Consider the following 12,695-nt stretch of genomic DNA (forward strand, 5'->3'; position numbering starts at 1 on the left):
ACTGCCCTATTGTTTCCACTCCAGGGAGGAACGCCCCACCCCCTCTCTCTCATCCCCAATCCTATACACCTGTAAGATTGGGGACAGCAGAAGTCGGGCTCAGGCACTACATTCCCCCTCTTTTGACTACCCACTATCCAATTTCAGTGACTCTCTCATTGGCCCTCCTGCTAATTATCACCCTGCAAGGCCCTTTGGTAACAGGGAGAACTATTTTGGCTACGGGACCAACAGCAGAAGCACACTTGAGCTCATTTTCCGCCAGCCAGGCTCTCACGCTATAATTATACGGCCATACCTCACTGGACCGCCTGGTACCATCTGAACCCAGAAGCTAAGCAGTGAAGGGCCGGCCGAGTACCTGTCTGGGGAACCCACAGGGAATAGTCGGTGCTGTAATCTAACATAACAGCAGAGGCTAACAGCTGTGATAGTGACGCTTTATTATAACCTTATTTCCCTATCCTGCTTTCCTCCTATCATACTGTGACTCTACTCTCCTTCTTCTCCACTTTCTCCTTTCAGATACCCTATTTAATTAATTTCATTTGAATACTGAGGGGTGGTGTGTCCTGCGCCATCAGCACTGCTATTTCACACTTTGATGACAATCGGATGTCTTAAGCATTATCCAATATAATTGTCATATTAGGAAATAGCTATATGAGTGACTTATTTTCGCCTAGTTTACTTGTAGACAATTACCTGACAGAGTCAGTATAATTTTGATTTATTGCTCAGAGGAGGAGGATTTAATTGTACAATTCTGCAATTTTTCAGCATATGTATAACCCCTCTTATGCTAAATCTGTTTTTTAAGTGTTTTCAAAAATTAAAAGTTACGTTTTAATTAACAGACATCATATCAAACATACATTATCAGTTACAAGTGTGCCCCAAAAAACCTTGTCGGGTTCCCTCTAAGTCATCTCCAGACTTTCCTTTTTAGTTCAACTTTTGAACTCCATTTGGGAGCACCACCAACCGTCAGCCCTTGCCGTTTAAATTTATATACCGAGCAACGGCACGCATGTTGGTTAATTATTCCAATCCTAATACATTACTCCTTACCTGTGCCAATCCAACTCAACCCCAAAAGAAGTTGATATCCTACTGAGGTCTGTCTCAGATTCTGGGATTGAGCACGGTAATATCACCAACCACTAATCGACCAAACCAAAACACTTCCCGCAGACAAAAAGCCAACCGGAATCAACAAAACCTCACTGAAAACAATATCTGACAACAAACAATGTCAACATTTAATCTACGAAATGAACTAATCAGCAAACACAAAAACAGTAACTTTGATTCAGTCTTTCCTACCCAATCAACCCGGATAGAAGGAGACCAAGGCTGGGAAGAGGACCTTACTACGCTTAAAAAAATTCTACAGAAACAAACCAGGTCAAGCTGGGATCTCTCGAGTCTCGAGAACTATTGCAAACAAAAAATAACACCAAGAGGCCTCAGACCTAAAACCTTCCCAGCTTTTGACCTACATACTGAAAATCTTAGGAAAGAATGGGAAGCGAGCCTACTTAAATGCTCACAGGAACTGATGTCAATCCTAATACGTCATAATCACCTTATACTGGAAGAGTGCACTCAGAAAATTGATGCATTGGGGAAGAAATTAGAAAAGTGGGAGACCGATCCAATTTTTCAGAACAACTTTGAAAAAAATAAGAAAGATCTAGAAAAATACGAAGAAACCATAATAGAGCGCAAGAGAAACAAGTTTCTAAGGGATCAACAAGACTTCTCTTCTGGCAGAATCTTCAATTGGACAAGATTCCAAAGAACGCAGAGGAAAGACACTAATTACGGACCAAGAGGCACACCATCGCCATCAGAATCAGAATACTCCAGCGCAGACGAGAACAGCGATAGCACATACGCCAATACCAACAACAGAAGTTCGGACGATTTTTTAGATTTTGGAAACGGGAGAGGCCAATACAGAGGAAGAGGAAGACGAGAAGAGGGGGGAAGAAACAGAAGAAGGGATTGGTCGAGATGGGAGCCCAGGCAACCGAGCAGACAATCCCAAAGGAACAGACAACCACAGACCTACAGACAATGAAGCTTCAGATCATCAATCTCTCAGAACACAACCTAACCCCCACACAAATTGGAGTCCTGGAAAAGGGCCTCTCTTTCTCCCCATCAAAAACCTTTAACCGTTTCAAATGGGAAACCAACATAAACCTTTTTGGAAGAAAGCTACTACTTGCCAAATTCCATGCCCAACGTGATAAGGACAGAACAGAGGGCACCTCTACTGAATGGTCAGCGAGGGAACTACAGGCCATCCAAGACCTAGAAGAACTACAAAATAATGATGACCCGACACCCCCAATAGGTTTATATGTAAGAAAAAATCGACCTTTTTTCCCAATGACACCATCTGTCCTGAGGTCAAAATCTTCACTAAACTGGTATCCCGTGACCTGGACAATCTCCACCACAAAAAGAGGACGTATAGACCTAACATCAACCTCACACATTCTGAAATCAAAGCCATCAAAGAAATCCAAGAATAGCAGGACGTACTAATCAAACCCTCTGATAAGGGTGGCAACATCGTGCTATGGCCGACCCAAATGTATCTGAAAGAGGTACATAAACAATTGGATGACAAATCATGTTATACTAAAACCCTCTTTGATCCTACAACCAACTTTCAAACAGCATACGACAGAATAATCAATGGAGCTCTTACAACAGGGATCATCACAAAATCTGAACATCTGTTTCTCAAAAACCCGAACCCTAGAGTAAGCTACCTTTTATTTACTGCCTAAGGTGCATAAAAACCTCGAAGAACCACCAGGGAGACCCATCGTCTCCGGCAACGGATCCTTGATCGAAAATGCTTGCACATTCCTAGACGTCCACCTTCGTCATCACGTCACAAGCCTACCGTCCTATACCAAGGACACTGCTGATGTCCTAAGAAAACTCCACGATGTCCAGCTGGAGGATGACCACCTCTTAGTGTCCCTAGATGTGGAATCTCTGTATAATTGCATAAGACACGACCTTGGAATACAGGCTGTCAAGTACTTCATAGAAATGGAAGGCACCACCGAATTCCATGGTTTTCTTCTTGAGCTATTAGACTTTGTTTTACGCAAAAATTACTTTGTCTTCAACAATCACTACTATATCCAGGGGAGAGGGACAGCGATGGGGGCAGCATGTGCCCCCACTTACGCAAACCTCTTCCTTGGTTGGTGGGAAAGGGAATTTGTTTTCCAGGAGGATAGGGACTTTGACTGTATACACAGCTGGATGCGCTATATTGATGACATTCTGATTATTTGGAAAGGTACTCATCAACAGTTGACAGATTTTATCAAAAAACTCAACACCAACGATTTGAATCTTAAATTTACCTTTGAATGGAGCAAAGACAGCATCACTTTCCTTGACCTTCGTATCTATCGGGGAAGCAACAACGCTCTGTCAACAGAATTATACAGGAAATCGACTTCAACGAACAGTCTACTGCATAACACCAGTGCCCATTTTCCTCCCACTAAGACTAACCTGCCGAAAGGAGAATTTCTACGACTACGCCGTAACTGCTCAGACGACGCTGTATATGAAGACAAGTGTAAAGACCTCTCCATCAGGTTACAAGAACGGGGCTACTCGAAAAGGACCATCAAGAAAGCCAAAAGAGATACCCAATCCATCGAAAGAGATGAGATGCTATTCCGTACCAGAACGAACCCTAAAGATACCAAAACCATAAGAATGGTGGGCGACTTCTGCAACGAGTGGAAAGATATCACCAACATCATCCAAAAACATTGGCACGTGTTATTATCAGATGATGACCTAGCAACCAATCTCAACAAGAGAGTAGACATGAGTTGGCGACGGGCCCCCAATCTAAGGGACAACCTGGTCCACAGTCCCTATGTAGCCAGACAGCCGAGCAAACCTACGACCACAGGGAGCTATCCCTGTGGAGGATGCAAAGCCTGCACCCACGTCACCAATATCACCACCATAAAAGACAGATATGGAGACACCATAAACATTCGGGGATTCTACAACTGCAAATGCCCCAATATGATTTACTGCATCACCTGCCTCTGTCAAATTAAATACGTGGGGATGACATCAAGACCCCTGAAACAGAGAATCTTGGAGCATATAAGCAATGTAAGAAATGCAGCAAACGACCGGAAGAAATTTAAAACCATCACCATAGTTGCCCGGCATTTCCAACAAGCTCATAACTCCAATACGGATACCCTTTCCTTTTTTGGACTGGAACAAATTCATCTGGGCAGAAGGGGTGGAGATATTAACAACGCACTCTTAAGAAGAGAAAGTTGGTGGATTTTCCGACTAATGACCCTCGCACCAAATGGCCTCAATGAGGGTATCAACTTCAGTGCATTTCTGCATTAAATCCCTAAATCTTCCACTATAACATATACAATTCCAAGGTTTTCTGAGACACTGCTTACAGCACCATACTAGCACAAGCGACGATTGGTAATTATCAGCAGTACACATCAATCTCCTATACCAACAGCTGTATTTTACATCCCCACTATAGCATTTACTTGGTGTAGACTCTCCTTTCTAAAGGGTTGCTTTTTAGACATCTTTTCAGCATTAAATCACGCTTAATGACGATAATGCCCACTCAGATACTATAAACATCACCGAATGCACCTCCTTGACTATGGTTTGAATTCAACAACAACAGTTTGTAGTGCAATGTATTTAACGTGCCTTTTTTACGTTTACCTTTTACAGGATGATGCATCCCAGGGGCAAGTGACCTCAACATTTATCCTTACCATTATGCTTCTCTCCAGAGCCCTCCCTCAAACACACCAAAAGTTGCAATTATTGGCAAGTCCATCACTATGCCTCTAGCTCCATCCCCCCCTATCCCCAAGTCATGCTGGAGGGTGATACATACCAGCCATTTAACCATTTCCCCTGCTACATAGCAACCCTCACTGGCAACCAACTCTCCCATCAGGACGGCATATGGCTATATCTTTATGCACATCGCTAATCCGTGCCACACTAACCCATTGTACATTGCAACAGGATAATCGTTATGACAGCCGTATAGCTCCTCCTTTCCAATATCATATGTATCGAGATGAATCCAGCTGTGTGCGCACAGCACTAAGCTCTCGATCACACGCTTCTCCTTAGTTATTAGACTAATATACAAACATCAGAATAACCTGACGTTTGCTCCAATAAGTTTGCGCACCAATACAATACACACACGTCAGAACAGCCTGACGTTTCTCCTGTCCACGGGACCCACACTCCAGCAAACCTCTACAGCTGAGAGGTGCGTCCCTGGGCACTCTTTCAATTGGCTATTTGCCGCGTCAATCTAACCATGCCTTTCCCGGTTGGCTGACATCTTTGTCATAAGAAGGGCATCCCCCCTTGTCCTCCACGCGTCAGTGAACAAGCCTAACAGCGAAACACGTGTCCTCTGACGCGCAGGACACACCCCCCTCAGGATACCTGCAGACTGTGTCCTCCACGGACACCTCGCTCCGGCGCCCGGCTGCCTCCCGTCTCCCGCCTGCCGTCCTCGCTGCACCTGGGCAGCTAGGTAAAGCAGGCTACGCCTGCAAGCAATTTTCTCTATACTTAAGTACTTATACGCCTGAGCTTGCTTACCATAGCCTAGCTCAGGGTATTTCACGTCCCTGTGCAGCAGCGCTATTTATGGTGTCTATTGAACGGCAGCTTTTGTACACCGGAGCCCTTGTACTATAATACTGTTATGCACAAAGTGTTTACATGTTTAAACAGCGCAGCTCTAACAGAATTACCTTTAATATTTTGCCCCACTTTTGTATGGTTAGAGGACTTACTGGTGATATCACTATACCAATCGTGCCGCGCTATGCATAACATATCCATTTGTTAGAAGGATTTTTGAATCTCCTGTTTTTTTTATTTATAGTGTGCATGTAGAGTATTTACAGATAAATATCCCATCGCAAATTGCACTGTATCTCATACATACTCTGATCTGCTGATCTGGCTCACGGCCAGGACCTGTCAGATCCAATCTACAAATCTGCTATTGTAAAGAAACAGCCCAGATTATTGTACTACTCAGTATATCCTGTATGCACTCTGACCTGCTGATTGGACTTAGCCTGACCAAGTCCATTTTGTCTATTTACAGACATTACCAAAAGTACTTAACTGCAGGTGGCATCATATGTAATACTGACAGGAGTTTTTTTGCTATATTTTGCTCCACGATACACACCTGCAAATACCACAGCGACAAGAATCTGCCAATTTGGCTAAAATGTCAGAACCTGTCACTATTTCCTGTGTTTACTAAACAGTACCTTAACAAACCCCGGGGTGAACTGGGTGATAAGACCTACCAAAATCCTGACACCTAGAACACTAGCCACACTTCTGGACTGAGGGTACATTCACTATTTTACGTTACTCTCATCAGATACCTCTCTACTCTCACTTTCAGATATCCACTGATCTGTCACCAACTCTCACTCCCTACTCTGGGCAAACTGCCCTATTGTTTCCACTCCAGGGAGGAACGCCCCACCCCCTCTCTCTCATCCCCAATCCTATACACCTGTAAGATTGGGGACAGCAGAAGTCGGGCTCAGGCACTACATTCCCCCTCTTTTGACTACCCACTATCCAATTTCAGTGACTCTCTCATTGGCCCTCCTGCTAATTATCACCCTGCAAGGCCCTTTGGTAACAGGGAGAACTATTTTGGCTACGGGACCAACAGCAGAAGCACACTTGAGCTCATTTTCCGCCAGCCAGGCTCTCACGCTATAATTATACGGCCATACCTCACTGGACCGCCTGGTACCATCTGAACCCAGAAGCTAAGCAGTGAAGGGCCGGCCGAGTACCTGTCTGGGGAACCCACAGGGAATAGTCGGTGCTGTAATCTAACATAACAGCAGAGGCTAACAGCTGTGATAGTGACGCTTTATTATAACCTTATTTCCCTATCCTGCTTTCCTCCTATCATACTGTGACTCTACTCTCCTTCTTCTCCACTTTCTCCTTTCAGATACCCTATTTAATTAATTTCATTTGAATACTGAGGGGTGGTGTGTCCTGCGCCATCAGCACTGCTATTTCACACTTTGATGACAATCGGATGTCTTAAGCATTATCCAATATAATTGTCATATTAGGAAATAGCTATATGAGTGACTTATTTTCGCCTAGTTTACTTGTAGACAATTACCTGACAGAGTCAGTATAATTTTGATTTATTGCTCAGAGGAGGAGGATTTAATTGTACAATTCTGCAATTTTTCAGCATATGTATAACCCCTCTTATGCTAAATCTGTTTTTTAAGTGTTTTCAAAAATTAAAAGTTACGTTTTAATTAACAGACATCATATCAAACATACATTATCAGTTACAAGTGTGCCCCAAAAAACCTTGTCGGGTTCCCTCTAAGTCATCTCCAGACTTTCCTTTTTAGTTCAACTTTTGAACTCCATTTGGGAGCACCACCAACCGTCAGCCTGTCACAACTGAAGGGCTGGATGAAGTCGTGTGGTGTGTAGCAACCGGAGACGGACCAGAGGAGGAAGGATTAAATCGTGCAGGTTTAATAATAGAATTCATAAATGAAATAATACACACTTGAATACTTTCTTAAAGTGGCAGTTAGTGGTAATAAGACTTGAGCCAGCACGGCACTTTGAAAGAAGAAAAAGTTCATAGAAACAATAACAGTTCACATACTGCGGACAGCAGGCTGGGGTCTTGAGAAATGAAGAAATCCGGAAAGAGAATGTACTTGATGGTAATGAGGGATCCTTGAAGACTGAAAGAAGCTGGATGATGACAAAAGAATGGGAAGTTGCTTGGAAGCAGACGGCTTGAAGGGCTTAGGCCAGGAAGCTCAGGGATGCAGGCAGAGACCAGACTGTGGAGAGAACTGGCTGGGGTTAAGCTGAATCGAGTCCAACACAGAGCACTGAAGCAAGGCACCAAGTCAGGAGAGGTGAGTCAGAGAGCCGGAGTCAGCTGGGAGCTGTGAACGCCTCTGGAGACTCTTTGTACTGACACTGAACAGGCCTAGGCAGATCCCCTATATCCCTAGAGGGCGGCTGCCATTGGCTGTCAGGTCAGTATGGGCGGAAACCTCAGACAAGGACCAATCTGCTATTTGCCCTTAACCAAGATGGCGGCGCCGGCCTCCCGGCGCCCTTACAGCACATACCGCTACACTTGCCGGCGTCCCACGCTGCCTGCTGCCCACCAGACTGCCGCTGCCTGCTGCCACTGAACTGGAGACCACTACACGCTAGCCGACGGCGGGCGCGAACGGGTGAGTAGTAAGCCCGCCGCGCACCGCCGCGGCTGAGTGTGACAGTACCCCCCCCTTTCTGGGTGACCCCAGGGCACCTACGCACCTTGTGTGGATTCCTTTGAAAGAATTGTCTCACCAGACGGGGAGCATGGAGATCTGCAGCATCAACCCAGGAATTCTCTTCAGGACCGAATCCAAGCCACTCTACCAGATACTGAAGATGGGTATTGCGGCAACGTGAGTCGATAATGCGCTTCACCTCGAACTCTGTCTCTCTTTCTGAGCCAATCTTGGGCGGTTTAGGCACCTTTTTCTGATATAAGTTCAGTCGTAAAGGTTTCAAAAGAGACACGTGAAAAGAGTTTGATATCTTTAAGGAAGAAGGGAGCTGTAGTCTGTAGGCCACCGGATTAATTACCTGAGTGATTGGGTACGGCCCGATGAACCGAGGAGCCAGCTTCATGGATGGTAACCGAAGGCGTATATGGCGGGTAGACAGCCATACTCGATCTCCAACCTTCAACTTAGGAGCCGCTCTTCTTTTCCTGTCTGCCATCCTTTTATATCGAGCGGATGCTTTGAGGAGAGTGGTATGGACGTCTGACCAGATCTTTGCAAACCGTTGTAGGGAAGAAGCAGCTGCAGGGACATCGGGCAATGATAGATCTGAAAACTCTGGAGATCGGGGATGTTTGCCAAAGACAGTAAAAAAGGGAGTGGTGCCGGAGGATGAATGATAGGAATTGTTGTGCGCAAACTCCGCCCAAGGCAGAAGGTCTACCCAGTCGTCTTGAGAGGAAGAGATGAATAAACGAATGAAGGCTTCCAAGTCCTGGTTGACACGTTCTGTCTGCCCGTTGGTTTGTGGGTGGAAAGCAGTGGAGAACTTGAGCTTGACTTGTACAGCGGAACATAGGGCCCTCCAAAACTTTGCGACGAACTGCACGCCACGGTCAGATATAATTTCTTTGGGCAACCCATGGAGTTTGAAGATGGTGGAAATGAAGAGCTGAGCCAACACTGGAGCAGATGGAAGGCCTTTCAATGGGAAGAAGTGCACCATCTTTGAAAACCGGTCAACCACCACCCAAATTACTGTGTGCCCTTTGGAGGGAGGAAGTTCGCAGATAAAGTCCATAGACAGGTGGGACCATGGTTCTGTTGGTATGGCTAGAGGTAGAAGAGGACCGACAGGAGATGTTCTGGAGGACTTATGCTGAGCGCACTTTACACAGGAGGCGACAAAGGTGGTTACATCACGACGAATGGTAGGCCACCAGTATGAACGCAACAGGAACATTAAGGTCTTCTGTGCCCCGGTATGCCCTGCGAAACGGGAAGCGTGTGCCCAGGACAGCACTCTCTTTCGGAGACTGAGGGGAACGAAGGTCTTGCCTGGTGGAGGTGAAGGCTGGACTGTTACTTGAGCAAAGACCAGAGGATCGAGGATGGGTCGAGGAGGAGTGTCAAGATCAGCTGAAGTTTCAAAAGAGCGTGAAAGAGCATCGGCCTTGGCATTCATCGTCCCGGGTCTGAATCTGATTTGGAAATCGAAGCGTTCGAAGAACATGGCCCAGCGGGCTTGACGAGCTGTAAGACATTGGGCGTGCTTGAGGAATGAGAGATTCTTATGATCGGAGTACACAGTAATTTTATGTCGTGCCCCCTCCAGGAGGTACCGCCACTCCTCCAACGCAGATTTGACTGCCAGTAACTCCTGCTCTCCAATGGGGTAATTCTTTTCTGCTGGAAGAAACTTCTTGGAGAAGAAGGCACAGGGATGAAGCACCTGGTCCTCCCCTCTCTGCGACAAGATTGCCCCCACCCCCTCTGAGGATGCGTCCACCTCAAGAATAAAGGGTTTGTCGAGGTTTGGCTGAAGAAGGATTGGGGCGGAGACAAAAGCATCCTTTAGTTGTTGGAAGGCTTGGGAGGCCTCAGGTGACCACTGACTCGGATCAGAACCCTTGCGGGTTAGAGCTGTAAGAGGTGCAGCAAGGGTGGAGAAGTTCCGGATGAAACGACGATAGTAATTTGAAAAGCCCAGGAACCTCTGGATGCCTTTGAGCGTTGTGGGCGCTGTCCAGTCTAAGATGGCTCTTACTTTTTCTGGATCCATCTCTATCCCAGTGCTGGAGAGGATGTGGCCAAGGAATGGAATGGAAGTGACCTCAAAGACGCACTTGTCTAGCTTGCAGAATAATTTATTTTGGCGAAGGCGCCGCAAGACCTCAGCTACTGTTTGCCGATGGAGATGGAGGTTAGACGAGAAGATGAGGATGTCATCGAGATACACCACGATGGAATGATATAGTAAATCTCGAAATATGTCATTTACAAATTGTTGGAAGACGGCTGGAGCGTTGCAAAGACCAAATGGCATCACCAGGTATTCGTAGTGGCCATCTCGGGTGTTGAAAGCCGTCTTCCACTCATCTCCAGATCGGATACGGATCAAGTTATACGCCCCTCTTAAATCCAGTTTAGTAAAGATGGAAGCCCCTCGGATTTTGTCGAATAATTCGGTGATAAGAGGTAAAGGATAGCGGTTCTTGATCGTGATATCGTTCAGGCCCCTGTAATCGATACACGGCCGGAGGGTTCCATCTTTTTTTTTCACAAAGAAAAACCCCGCTCCGGCTGGTGAAGTGGACGGGCGAATGAACCCCTTATCCAAGTTTTCTCGAATGTAGTCAGACATGACTTTGGTCTCCGGCAGAGACAAGGGGTAGATGCGGCCCCGCGGTGGGAACTTCCCAGGTATCAACTCTATCGGACAGTCCCAGGAACGATGAGGCGGCAGGGTATCGGCACCTCCCTTGCTGAAGACGTCAGAAAAAGAAAGATATGGTGTGGGTAACGACAAGGGTGGAGCTGATGAAGACAAAAGACTGGGACCTCCTACTTCTTGAGGATTAGTTTGATGGAGTGGAATGACACGAGGCATGCAAGTAGTTAGGCAGTTCGTACCCCAGGCGGTGATCTCCATACTGGTCCAATCAATGTGAGGGTTGTGCTTAGTAAGCCATGGTAGGCCCAGGACTACCTGGTGTGAGGATTGAGGAAGGACAAAAAATTCAAGAGTCTCTTGATGTAAGGCACCGATGAGAACTGTCACTGGATCGGTTTGAAGGGTGATTTGCCCACTGCTGATGCGACTCCCATCTACTGCAGTGAGGGCCAACGGATGGGCCAAAGGTTGCACCGTCAAGGAATGTTGCTGGATGAAAGAAGAAGAAAGGAAGTTCCCGGCTGCTCCGGAATCTAGTAGAGCCTGGATCTTGATTTTTCCCTGAGGGCACACAAGGGTAACAGGAATGGTGGGCACAGTTGAAGAGGGAGATGAAAGCAGGACTCCTAACCTGACCTCCCTCGGGGAGGTTAGGAGCGGTCGTTTCCCGGACGCAGTGGACAGGAAGCCAACAGATGAGCGGAAGAACCGCAGTACATGCATAGATTCTCACGACGTCTACGGGACTTTTCCTCCACGGAAAGCCGAGAGCGGTTGATCTGCATGGGTTCGTCTGGTGGTGTGGTTGTGGAAGGCCCAGATCTAGGAACAGGAACAGCGTTGGTGGTGAGACGAAGGCGGAGACGATCGGAGCGATTTCTCTCTAGTTGACGCTCCTGCATCCGTAGATCTACTTTGTTGCACAAGGAGATGAGTTCAGCCAAAGTAGCAGGAGAGTCATGGGTAGTTAATTCGTCCTTGATACGACCTGCCAGCCCATTCCAGAAGGCGGAGATGAGAGCCTCTTCGTTCCACTTTAATTCCGAAGCCAGAGTCTGGAACTGCACAGCATATTGTCCCACTGAACGACTACCCTGGCGAATCCTCAGGATCTCAGTAGCGGCAGACGACACTCTGCCAGGTTCATCAAAGATGCGACGGAAAGAGGTAATAAAAGCTTCATAGTCATTGAGCAGGGGATCAGCACGTTCCCAGAGAGGGGACACCCAGTCCAAAGCCGACCCTGCCAGGAGAGACACAATATAAGCCACCTTTGCCTTGGAAGTAGGAAAGTGAGAAGACTGTAAGGTGAAATGCACATCGCATTGGTTCAGAAACCCACGGCATCCTTTCGGAGAACCATCATATTTGCTGGGGGTTGGTAATTGCATGTGATGAGGAACTATTGGTCCAGGTGTAGAAACAGGGACTGGAACCTCTGGAGCTGAAGCCACAGAAACTGAGGGAGCCGTCTGGGGCGGAGCCAAGACCTGAAGGAATTGAGCCACTTGACGTTGGGTAGCCTCCACTTGCTCCAGACGAGCCATGATGCTGTGAAGTGCGTCCGCCATGGAAGCCTGTTCTTCACCCGACTCCATCGGGTCAGTACAAACTGTCAC

The 12,695-nt window shown here is 46.7% G+C and overlaps 2 pseudogenes; both read left to right on the forward strand.

Annotated features, from left to right (window-relative positions):
- The first annotated feature begins 284 nt into the window (after nucleotides 1-284).
- LOC146061719 (5S ribosomal RNA) lies at nucleotides 285-402 on the forward strand (annotated as a pseudogene).
- Nucleotides 403-6,843: 6,441 nt separating this feature from the next.
- Nucleotides 6,844-6,961, forward strand: LOC146061731 (5S ribosomal RNA; annotated as a pseudogene).
- The last annotated feature ends 5,734 nt before the right edge of the window (nucleotides 6,962-12,695 follow it).

Source organism: Crinia signifera, chromosome 2 (assembly GCF_055691185.1).
Source record: "Crinia signifera chromosome 2, ASM5569118v1, whole genome shotgun sequence".
Lineage (NCBI taxonomy): Eukaryota > Metazoa > Chordata > Amphibia > Anura > Myobatrachidae > Crinia > Crinia signifera.